Source organism: Tasmannia lanceolata, unplaced genomic scaffold (assembly GCF_043159265.1).
Source record: "Tasmannia lanceolata isolate RefF3 unplaced genomic scaffold, GAP_Taslan_0.1 ptg000015l, whole genome shotgun sequence".
NCBI classification, from domain to species: Eukaryota; Viridiplantae; Streptophyta; class Magnoliopsida; order Canellales; family Winteraceae; genus Tasmannia; species Tasmannia lanceolata.
Genome location: NW_027518692.1, coordinates 12,300,008 through 12,312,115, shown reverse-complemented (window position 1 = coordinate 12,312,115; position 12,108 = coordinate 12,300,008).

Below are 12,108 nucleotides of genomic sequence, written 5' to 3'. Positions count from 1 at the left end.
TATATTATTCCTAACAATCGATTATCCAATAATTGGATCAGATGTCATTTTTATTAAGAAAATGATTATACGAAAGTCATCTTTAAGATCCTTAAAGAAAGCCACTTATTGGCCCCTATTTCTGCATCGTTTATACTTTCCAAATGATAATCACCAGGCTGGAAAGTGGCAAATGTTGCTGATAATACCTTCATCCGATGATCCTAACCCATAAGCCCTCGATCCACCAAGCTTCGATCAAGCCTAATTTAGGGTCCCACCAAGAATAGTTGATTTTTGTAGGGTCTTGATCTCGCATACATGCCTTCCAAATGGCCGACCCAAAAATTGCCTCGATGGGATACTAGGGCCGCACTAGATGGATGGCATGTATGTGAGATCGAGACCCTTGATCTTGCAGAACATCATAAGGCAACCCAAAAATTGCCTTGGATCAAGGGTTATGGGTTAGGATAATCGGATGAAGGTATTATCAGCAACATTTGCCGCTTGCTAGCCTGGTGATTAACATTTGGATCAACGGCTCTGATCATATAAACGATGCAGAAATAGGGGCCAATAAGTGGCTTTTAGTAAGGATCTTAAAGATGACTTTCTTAAAAAAAATGACATCTGATCCAATTATTGGATCAATCGATGTGTTAGGAACCCATGTAATGAAATTTTAAGAATGTTTGGGGTATTTAAATAATTTCGTGTTCCTTAAAAATCCGATTATTGCAGTGGGATTTGGGTCTTTGGTTGACCGACAGGTCAATACCTTAACAAGTAATAGAAAGCCCACAAGTAATGAGTGCAAGTATTAGCCTTTTTATCTTATAGCCGGCGTGGAAATTTCAGCGCTTCCTAAGATTGAATATGACGGCGGGGCTGCAAACGAGCCGAGCTTTGGGGCATCGGCTCACTGGTTTTATATTTCAGTTTCGGTACTGGTTTTGGACCCCATCGTATTCGATACCAAATTTCGGCCGAAGTTTCAGTAAAATATTTAATTAATTAAAAAAATACAGGTTTTTGGGTGAAATTTCGAAATTTTGGAAAAAACAAAATTTCAAGCCGAAATTTCGGACGAAAAAAATACCATTTCAGGATTGTGACATTTCGGTGTCGATCCCAACCGAAACCCAAAATTTCGGATTTTGGTCGAGATTTAAAACCGTGGTTTGAACAACAGCTCGAGTTCGGCTCAGGTCGTGACGAGCTTAATACTATAGGGCTCAAGTTCGGCTCGCAAAATATTCAACCAAGCTCGATCCTGGCTCGGCTCGGCTCGGCTCATCAAATGGAACGAACCGAGCATAAGCTCGTTATCAAGTTCGCGATCGGGAATTCGCAACTCCAAACACATTCCAAGAACATGATATCAAACAAATATCATTAACGTCAATTAATTGAAAATTGCAACTTGCAAGTCAAAATGACAATATATATTAATAGGGGGTGCGGTTTGTGAGCTAGAGCTCAGCCTAAGCTAGAGCTCATAAATACACCATCTCCATGTTGTTTAACTCATCTAACTCATTCATTCTGTAGGACCTCACATAGATAAGGTGTTCCTAATAAACCATCTCCATATTATAATTATAACCATTTGATCTATAGACGCCCATTTTCCAGTCATCCATTTTAAATATCCACAAATCATAACCCTAACCATAACCTATAATCCGAACCATAACCATAACCTATAAAATGACTGGATTTGATAAGTCAAACAACTATGGGATATATGGTTTCTGAGCTCTAGCTCAGGTTGAGCTCTCGCTCACATACCATATATCCATATTAATAACGCCCAAAATATCATTTTTCATAATTACATTTGAAGTATATCACTTCTTTTCCCATCTCCATTGTATCATCAAAGCAAAAAAGCCATGTCATTTACCACACTAAAAGTTATAACCCATTTACAATTAGTCCTGAAAACAAGTATTATAATTCCAGCAAAACAATTGGTCTTCCTTAAAATCAAAAGGCCAAGACATGCAACTGCAACTCACTTCTACCTTAAATTTTATCAAAAGAAAACCATATGCTTTTCCCTGGAAATTACAAGGAAACAAGAGTACTAGAATAATTGAAGGAGAATCGAGAATACCAAATCAGAGAGGTAAAAATTAATCAGCAGATACAACACACATACACAAAAAATCTTATCAAAACCAATAATCGTAGCTGAAAGTTGATTGCTTCTACTGAAAAAGTGAAACATATCAACCAAAGCAAATCATGAGTGGGCTTCCTCGAACAATTATCCACATAACAAGAGATGAATAGAAATTCGCAAAATTTTAGTCAAACCAAACTCGTATAATCATAAAGAGCCAAGAGCTATATGGCAGCTTTAATATAAAGAAAAACCTTGTAAACGAAACTAGTGAAAGCAACTCACATGATTTCTTTTTAATGCAAGCACTCCACAAAACAACTAAGGTCGGTGTATCTCCTTTAAATCATATGTTGTTCTCTACAAAAGAGAAGAAATATCAACAATGAAATAAAACAAAAAAAGAAATTTAAATGATATGAATTCACATCTAGATTTATATAAAAAGAACTTACAATATAATCCTCCTTGACTCCATAAAGAGCACACGTATCCAATCGCCTCCACAAACCAAAACTTCCACGGTCTTTGTAGATAATGATGCACGATACTGTAGACACCCCATTTTGATCGAACCTTAATTAGGTGCGCTTGAACAAAATTCTTACAAATCAAAGACTTAGTGTCTTAAATTTCATCATAGAGTAGGTTAGAGTCCTAATTAGGCCTCTTTAAAATTTCGTCAAAATTCGTTAACATTTGCCCAGTGAGATGAGCGTGGTTCGTAAGACAGTGTAAAATAATGTAGCAAAAGGGGGGTATTTTATCCGGTTTAGGGGTAAGCTAGATTAATGTATCTTGCTGTAGAGGGTTGTCCCTGGATAACTAAAGGAGCGAATTTATTCCTTTATTTTCTATTAGAATTTTTCTTGCGGACTACTCAATTTCGTGAAAACTCAGTGTTAAATATTCACAGGGGCTGTCCAGAGTACATTTGGGGGGTGAAAAATTATCGAAAAAAAAATCTATAAATAGCAGTGAGAGTTTTCATTAAGAAAAAAAGAGAGATATTTTCTCATTTTCGTAAGAAAAATTAGAGAGAGAAAGAGCGAGAGTTTTAGAGAGAGATAAAGGGGATCTTAGATCCGAAACCCTATTTTTTTTTTCTCTCTCCCGATCGGTTTCTCCGACGAGATTATTGGAGCTTTGGTCGTTTGCCTTTTGATTCAAGCCTTTCATCTTCCTTTCCTATTTCTACTCTTGTCATAGAACTTGTTTTTAGAACCTGAAACCCTAACCCTAGATCTCATCTTCTTCGGTGATCTTTATCTTTTCCGCAAGTTTTTAGCCTGAATCGAAGAGCTTTCATCAGATTTGTGGATATTGTCAAAGGAAAGGAAAGAAATCTTTGTCTCTAAACAAGAATTTCAGATCTGGTGGTCTCCAACTACGATTTGCATTTCTGGAAGTCTTCTCAACAAATTCAAGGGAAGAACTAGGGTTTTGGTGTTATTTTTCACCGTCGACATCATCGGCATCATGTCTCGTTCTCTGATCATCTTCATTGTTGATTTCCGACTTCAACAGGCTTAGTTCTTGCTTGCAATTTGCGTTCATCATATTAGGTAACCTTATTATCTTCTTTAATTTAAATTTTAAGTTTAAATCAAGGTAAAACTAATTCAATTTATTTTCATTTCTCTTATGAGCTCTGTGTAGCATTTATAAATCTTTGTTTTCAACAGATTTCATTTTATTTTCGCCTAACTTCAGTTTTAGTTATGAATGTAATCTTGATAGATTATGGTTGTAAAAGAAAAAAAAATGAATCGGTAATGATGCCATAGCTGTAATTTAATTTAAGATCCTTCACAATTTGTAGAATTAAGTTCGTTTTAGTTAAAAAAAAATTTTTTACAAATTTATTTTTTCTTCTTTTGAATACTCTGTTACATTTGAATTTTGTATAAATTGCTATTGTACATATTTTAGCTTAAATTCTCGTTGATTGTTTTTAAGAAATTTTTTTTTTTAGTATTGCCTCAATAATGTGAACTGTAATGAATTGATGAAATTATATGTATAGTGATGAGTTCTTGATGATGTTTGTGAGTCTTTTGCCATTTAAATTATCAAAATTAAATATAGTTGTCATTTCCATTTAAAAAAAAAATCCTTTATGACATTAGGAACAGGTGGAATTTCCAGTGTTTTGTCCTTTAGTCACATCTTGTTTTGTATGCTAGCTGTTTGAAACTCTTGAATTGATTATATGAATTGATTATATTGTTTGAAAATCTTGTTTTGTGTGCTTTGTCCTATAAATCTGTCCTCTGTTTAAGTACAGTTTTTCCCTACTTTAGCCCTTTGCTTGAGCACAGTTTTCACCACATTGCTACCCCTGTTTCAGCGCAAATTCTGTCCCCAGTTCAGTCCATGTGGCTGCCCAGTTTCGCACATATATTCATTCATGTTGCAGCCTCTGTGTTTAGCACAGATTTAGCCTTGTTGCTGTCCCCAGTTTTCAACACAGTGTTTACCCACAAATCAGCTTTTATTGAGCTCAGTTTTTACCCATAGTTAGTCCCTGTTTGGCCCCTGTTTGAGGCATAATTATGTCCGTCATATGTACTGTCATATGTCAATGATAACAATTTTTGAATTTTGTCCTTCTTCAAATGATCTGTTAGAATTCTTTAAAGTTTATCATCAGCCCCACACCATTTTTAATATGTACAAACCTTACCTTCTTCGCTAATGACCTCTCTCTTATCTTTAAACAATGAAAACCCCTTTTGCTATGTAACTTGCAGAAGCTATGCTGTACTTCCTGATTTTCTTTTTTTCTTTTTCTTTTTAAAAAAAAAATATATATATATATATATATTTTTGAGATAGAAAATGCAGCAGAGGGTTGGGTTATAAAATTCAATTGTCATTTCATTTTCGGCATAGGTCATAATTGGATTTATTAATTATAAGTGTTGACATTTTTATGTATGTATGGCTGAATTGTATGTGTTGACCATGTGTAGACTTGGGCCAATATTTTGCTCAATGGTATGTTATTGTACACATTTAAACTATTGTAACCACCCATGTTTTATGCAACATTGTGGCTCACTGCAGCCAAATGGATTGTCATAGATGTAGTCATGTCTATTACCCAGTTTTTTTTTTATGATGATGTCTGCGTCACAGACTTCATGAGTTAATGAGCTTAAGGAGCTTAGATATATACTGCAAGTACCTTGTGTTGAGAGAGTTATTTTAGCATGATAACATGATGAGTAATATTTTAACTGTTGTGGGTTTTGTTTTAATATTGGGTTGTACATCGATATCTTTATGATAATGGTCAAAGAAATTAAATTTGTTAGGAGTAACATACATCTTGGAAGGTTGATTTGGAATCACATATTAGCAATCCTATTGCCTTGTGGACGTTTCTAATGATAGTTTGAGTAATAATTTTTATAGAACCCCTTTTGATATAGACATCCCTTTCACCATCTTGATGTTGGCAGCCCATATACACCGATAATTTCAGCCCTCTCATTTTTTTTTAGCCCAATGTAACTTAGTTTAACACCTTGAAATCCATCCCAAAGCAGCCCCTGTTTTAGCCTTCGGCTACCCCTGTTTTGATTTTTCAAATTCAACCCAAAACCAACCAAACAGCCCTTACCTCCTTAGAAGGTTCTTTTTATTATAGCATGGAAATTTATTTAATAAAACTTATTTGAAATTCTTTTATTGGGCAGAGTATAAAGGCTGAAGGTACAGATGTTGTCACACTTATATATATATATATATATATAATAAAATCATTATGTTGTATATGGTATGACATCTGATTTAATTTAAATAACAGTTTAAATTGGTTTAAAGTATGAAAACTAGTCAGCCTTAATTTTTTAGATAGTATATAATGATGTTTAAATGCTTTTAGTGCAATTTTGCCACTTGCTTCAAGAAGGCAGATGAATACCTTGAAATAGATATGTACAGTTCGATGTTTATTTTTATATTTTTAATCATAAATTGTATCTGTTGGAAATGGGATGTTCCCATGAAAAGCTAATCATGTTATATTTCTTTTGAAAAGAGTGGTTGGATATATTTGTGATTTTACTTGTAAGATTAGGAGGTGCTGACGTATATTTATTTCTCTTTTATTTAAATAAATTGTTTTAAGAAAGAAGGAGATCAGATGACTACTCTATTCGATATTATCGACATGAGTACTGTCTGATTTCAAGGCGGGATTAGAAATATTATCATGTGTATTATGATATCAGATGATTACTTTAGCATTATCTGATTTCATCCCCATATTGGGGTGGTGTTTGTGTTTGGGCATAGAAGTGTTTGATATTGTTTTTGCTTTATTAGGCTATCCAGCGGCTGGTCTGGACTAATTAATGTTGTTTATTATTTTATGATTGCTACAGGTTGTGCACTCTTTAGTTGTAGATCATATTTTGCTGATATTTGATTTGTTTTTATAATAATTGATTGAAAATTTGAGATTATCTGGTATCCTTTTCCCTCTCTTCGGGTAGACTAGCACAGTCTTTTGGGTTTCTGATTAGATTTCTTTAGACACTATAACATATACTAGGAGACATACTCTGTCTCGTTAGGCAATCATCTTTTGGAGGCACGTCTCGCTTTTAGCTTGACCTCAAGGAGGTTGCTTTGATTTTGATAAATGGTGTACACATAGGAGGCATGCCTTGCCTCATTTAGAGAGCCTTTGAATATTTCGTTTATGTGGTGATGTTATCGGGGAAGTCTTTGATTCATTTAATCTTTATTGATGTTATTAGGGAGTCATCTGTTTTGGCTTTGTAAGTAATTAGCTTTTAGAAGGCCTGCTTGGCCTCATTTGTAGAATCCTCTCTGAGGTTGCACCTCAATTTGTTCCTCTGTTAATTAGAGACCAATTTGGTCAATTAGTTGTCTTAGCCTTGCTTACCCCTTGCAAGGGCAATGATAAGGTTACTTGGAGCCCATCTTTGTGTGTGTTTGGGAGACCCGCCCGGTCTCATTCTCTCGCTAGTTCTCCTCTTTGTGCGTCGTTTGGTTTTGGAAGAACATCCTACTCGGCTTGGCTTCATACCCTTACCTTTATGGGTATTGGGTTGCACATTTATTGCACCCTAGGGCTAGGTAGCTGTGGACCCCGATCCGAGAGAGAGCGGCGAGGGACGTGCCCCCACGCGAGTCAGTCTCAGGATCATCCACGTGAATGGAGAGCTCTACCAAGGAACTCTCGAAAGAAGTGCCTCTCACAGCATGAGTGGCGATATAAAAGGTGAGATACCTCTCGATTCGGGGACTAGCCCAGATTCGAGGCGTACCTTAAACAAAGAAGAGTCGCCATCCAAGGAAGTGGGCCAAGGATCCCATACTATGCTCTGTTGCAACGGATAACCAGAGATTATAAAAGAAGGTTCGTGCCTGGTTACGAATTCGGAAGATCTGAAGAGCACCTCATCCGCCCAAGTGCAAACACCTGGTCTCTTACGCCATTTACTTAATAATTTTGAAGAGTTTTGGACGAGAATCATATGAAATGGGAACACAAATCTCCGAGAAGACGTCTATCTAATCATGCATGTCTCGGAGGAATAATAAACACACATAAAAGAAATAAAAGTGTCACCTGAGAATAACTAGGTTATGAATGTCAAACCTAAATTGGTGTCTAAGTTCTGATGAACAAACACATGCATGACACACCAAAAAAGTATAAGGTCTGTGCAATAAAGTAAGAAAACACTGCAAAACATAGAAAATGACTCGATACCATACAACCCTAAGACTCTAATCTATACCTAGGCCCGAGTCTTTAGATGATCTGATGTTCATCCAAAGAAGCCTACGTATCCCCGCCTCCACGAGAATCAAGGCAACGTAGTTCTTCGCACCTATTCTAAGCTATGATGCCTAAGACATCTAGACCTCTATCCTAGACTCGATCTAAAAGACCAGACTAGTTCTTAAAGCTTCTTGTGTGATTATTTAAATTCCAATGGATTGTAGATTTTAGGACACCCTATATGCCCTAACTAAATGCAGGTTAGCCCTAAGCTAATGCAGGTGGTTCCTATAATCTATGTGTAGCTAGGCTGTATATCCTAAGAAAAACAGTAGGATCTATCGCATCTTAGACCTAGTCATCAATTGGCGATGTGGATCGCCAACTGACCAGACGGAGGCGTAAAACTCCTAGCTAGGACTCACTCCTAACTCTAACACAAACAAATAAAACACACAACAAACAAACAACGAACGAGGGAGCAACTCCCGACTCAAAAACTCTCTAACTAGGACAACCTCCTAACTCTAGAGGAAGATCCTTTCGAAAAAACAATATTTTGAAAGATTTTTGTAATTTTGAAAGATTTAAAATGCTTATTTTTAAAGGTTTGGCTGGACTTGGGATGTGGATCCCAAGCTGCACTACGTACCCTGTTGAAAGGGATCAAGCCAACGTAGTTCGGAACAGAATTCCTAACTACTCTCCTAATGACTCAAGATTTTTGAGATTTTTAGTTTTTCAGATGTTTTTGTTGTTTTTAAGTGTTTTTGACTCAAGGGGGACAAATCCTATCATCATAAGGGGAGGACAGACTCCCGATATCCCGCAAAGGTTGGACAGCATCCTATGCTTTGCGGGGGAAAAAGACAGAAACACGACTCTGCAAGGGTTGGACAGCATCCTATACCTTGCAAGAGAGGATAGAAGAACATGATCTGATGAAAGGTTGGATAAAATCCTAACCCCTATGATGATAGAATTTGATTCCTGAATAAGAGGACTGACTCTCTAGACTAAGAACGAATTCCTATGCTAGTGAACTATCAAACTAAGATAAAGCTCAACAAGTAATAAGGAAAAAGAAACCTTGTGCATATTTGGCAAAGGTAAAACAACCAGCCGGGCCGGACAGCTACCTAGCCCTAGGGTGCAACAAATGTGCAACCCAATACCCATAAGGGTAAGGGGTATGTTGCCAAGCCGAGTAGGATGTTCTCCCAAAACCAAATGATGCACAAAGAGGAGGTTTAGTAAGAAAATGAGACTGGGTAAGTCTCTTAGACACATAGGTAGGATAGAGAAAAATGTTAACAAGGAAAAAGAGACCTTGTGCATATTTGGCAAAGGTAAAAACACCCAGCCGGGCCGGACAGCTACCTAGTCCTAGGGTGCAACAAATGTGCAACCCAATACCCATAAGGGTCGGGGTATGATGCCAAGCCGAGCAAGGTGTTCTCCCAAAACCAAAAGACGCACAAAGAGGAGGTATAGGAAGAAAAATGAGATTGGGTGAGACTCCTAAACAAAAAGATGAGCTCCAAGAGAGGTGCTGACGAGACATGGCATGTCTCCTAAGGATAGACTCACTAATGAGACAAAGCTTGTCTCTAAAGGATACAACTTTCTCTGTCTGAGACATAGCCTGTCTCCCTGAGAGGGCTCTAGAGAACTCTTTCATTGCCCTTGCAATGAATGGATTTCTAATTTCTAGGGGATACACACCATAAAGACTTGAACAAGTCTTTAAATAAATGAGAGGAGTACTACTTGGACTAAGCGAGTCCCCTAAGGATGGGCTTAGGCTAGCGCCTTCATCGCCCTACAAGAAAAGGAGATTCTAGTATCTAAAGAATCTTAACAGAAATCTATAAGACTGTGTTAGTCTATCAAAAAGAGAAGAAAAGGCTATCAGATAATCGCAAATTTTATTCTAAAAATAAGTCAATTGCCAAGCAAAGAAAAATATACAATCTAATAGCAATCATAAAACGATAAATAACATTAATTAGTCCAGACCAGCCGCTGGATAGCTTAATAAAGTAAAAACAATATCAAACACTTCAAAACCAACCACAAACCCCAATACGGGGACTCCAATGAAATCAGATGATGCTAAAGTAATCATCTGATATCAAATACACATGATAATATTTCTAATCCCGCCTTGAGATCAGACAGTACTCATGTCGATAATATCGAATAGAGTAGTCATCTGATCTCCTTCTTCCTATTAACAATTTATTAAAATAAAAAAAATGAATATAATAGGCTTTGAGATAATCTCACCTGAACAATCCATTGATTACCGTCTTCGAACCCTAACTCAAAGCTTAGTATGAAAGAGAAGTATTAAATTTATAAATACAGGACTATAGGCTTAATTTTGGAAATCCTTATCGAAATTTTCTTAAATTTTACTTCAAAGTACTCTTTATTCAGTTTTTTTTTTATATAGAACGACTGTCTAAAGAATTATAGCTTGTGACATTTGTAAGAAGGCCATATACTAACAAATGCTATCCAACTTAGCACAAATTCAAACCTGTTTGTAAGCCACTTACAGCTCAAGTTATTTAACCAGCAAGAATAGTGATAAATCAAACAAGGTCAAATTACTTTTCACTTCCTCAACATGCTTATGTAAATAAGCCATTTGCACTAACAGCTCTAAGGACCAAAACATGAGAAGTCAAGACATGGATAAGTCTCACCATGCTTTTATCCAAACATTCATTTAGCTTTTAGATATCTACCACAGTGATCATAAAGCCAGAATAAAAAAAAGAGAAGGATTTTGTCTTTGTCATATATGTTTGACCTTCATAGGAAAAAGAAAATTCTATTTTGATCTGACAGTCATAAATTCAAACAGACATATTCATATGTTAAAGCAAAGCTCCCTTGTACCTCAACTTGCCCAAAAACAAAACTCTCACTAGAGAGTAATGAGCATTTCTTATTTTATCTTTAAGACTCAAACCTATAAAATTTTCAAACCTGAACCTAAATCATCATATAACAACACTGATTTTAATAAGTTTCAACAATTACCATAAGAACAAGTCTAAAATTCAATTGTTCTATTCCATTTCCAAACAAATAATCAAATCATAGAATAAAACAATTAAGAATTTGCTCTTAAAATATCATATTCTTCAATCATATTGATCAATGTACTAACATAACCAAAATTATCAATCAGAGCAAATGAAAAGATTACCTGAAGGAATGTCTTCCAAAAGAACTGACAGATAAGTTGAAAAGGATGATGTTCACTTCTCTCACGGCCTTGAACAGATAGACTTAAGGTTTAATGCAAGAAAAGCTGCATAATTCCAGTAAGAAGGGCGGAAAAAATGAAAGATCCAGCTAATTTTCTCATCTTTGCTAGAATTGACAAGGATTAGATGTAAGAATTTTAAACAGATCAGGTTAGATGAATTAAAAATCCTGGCAATAGGAATAAGATCTAGGGTTTCTACTAATGGTAAAACTAGCAGGAATGATATCAAAGGTGAAGGATCTAAGTTGCAGGTGCTAAAGGCCGGAGCTAAGATTTGATTGAGGGAAGTAGATCAACCGGAGCTCGAATCCACCGGTGGATTCACCGGAAAAAGAAAAAAATAATATAGCAGAGGAAGGAGAAAAGCTTGCTGTGAATAAAGATTGATCGGAAAATAATCGGAATCCGACAAGGACTTACCGGAGAAGAAGATCGGAGCCTTACCGGAGAAGAAAAAAAAAAAGGGGGAAATGAAACCCTAAATATCTCTCTCTCTCTCTCTCTCTCTCTCTCTCTCTCTCTCTGCAAGATGCTTGTTGTAGAAGGTGAATCGGCTAGGGGAAATGACCGGAATTTGATCGGATCAAATCGGAACTAAAGAAACTGCCGGAGAAGATGACCGGCGAAGGAAAAGGAGGATCGGCTGAAGAAGATGCCGGAGAAGGATCGTTACCGGAGATCGTGATTGCCGGAGACGAAGGAGTGGAGACCGGAAAATGATCGGAGGGTTTGGGCGAGATTTGATTTCTCTCTCCTCAGAGTATCTCTCTCTAAAAAAAATTAAGAAAAACTTAAGATCTCTAAAATGAGGCTTAAGCCTTTATTTAAAGGAAAATGAGTGGTTGATATCAGCACTCCCATTTGATAAGCGCACACATGCGCGACCCCAGCTGGCTAATGCACCCTCCCCACGCTTGATAACTGCACTAACTCCACTTGTCTTTT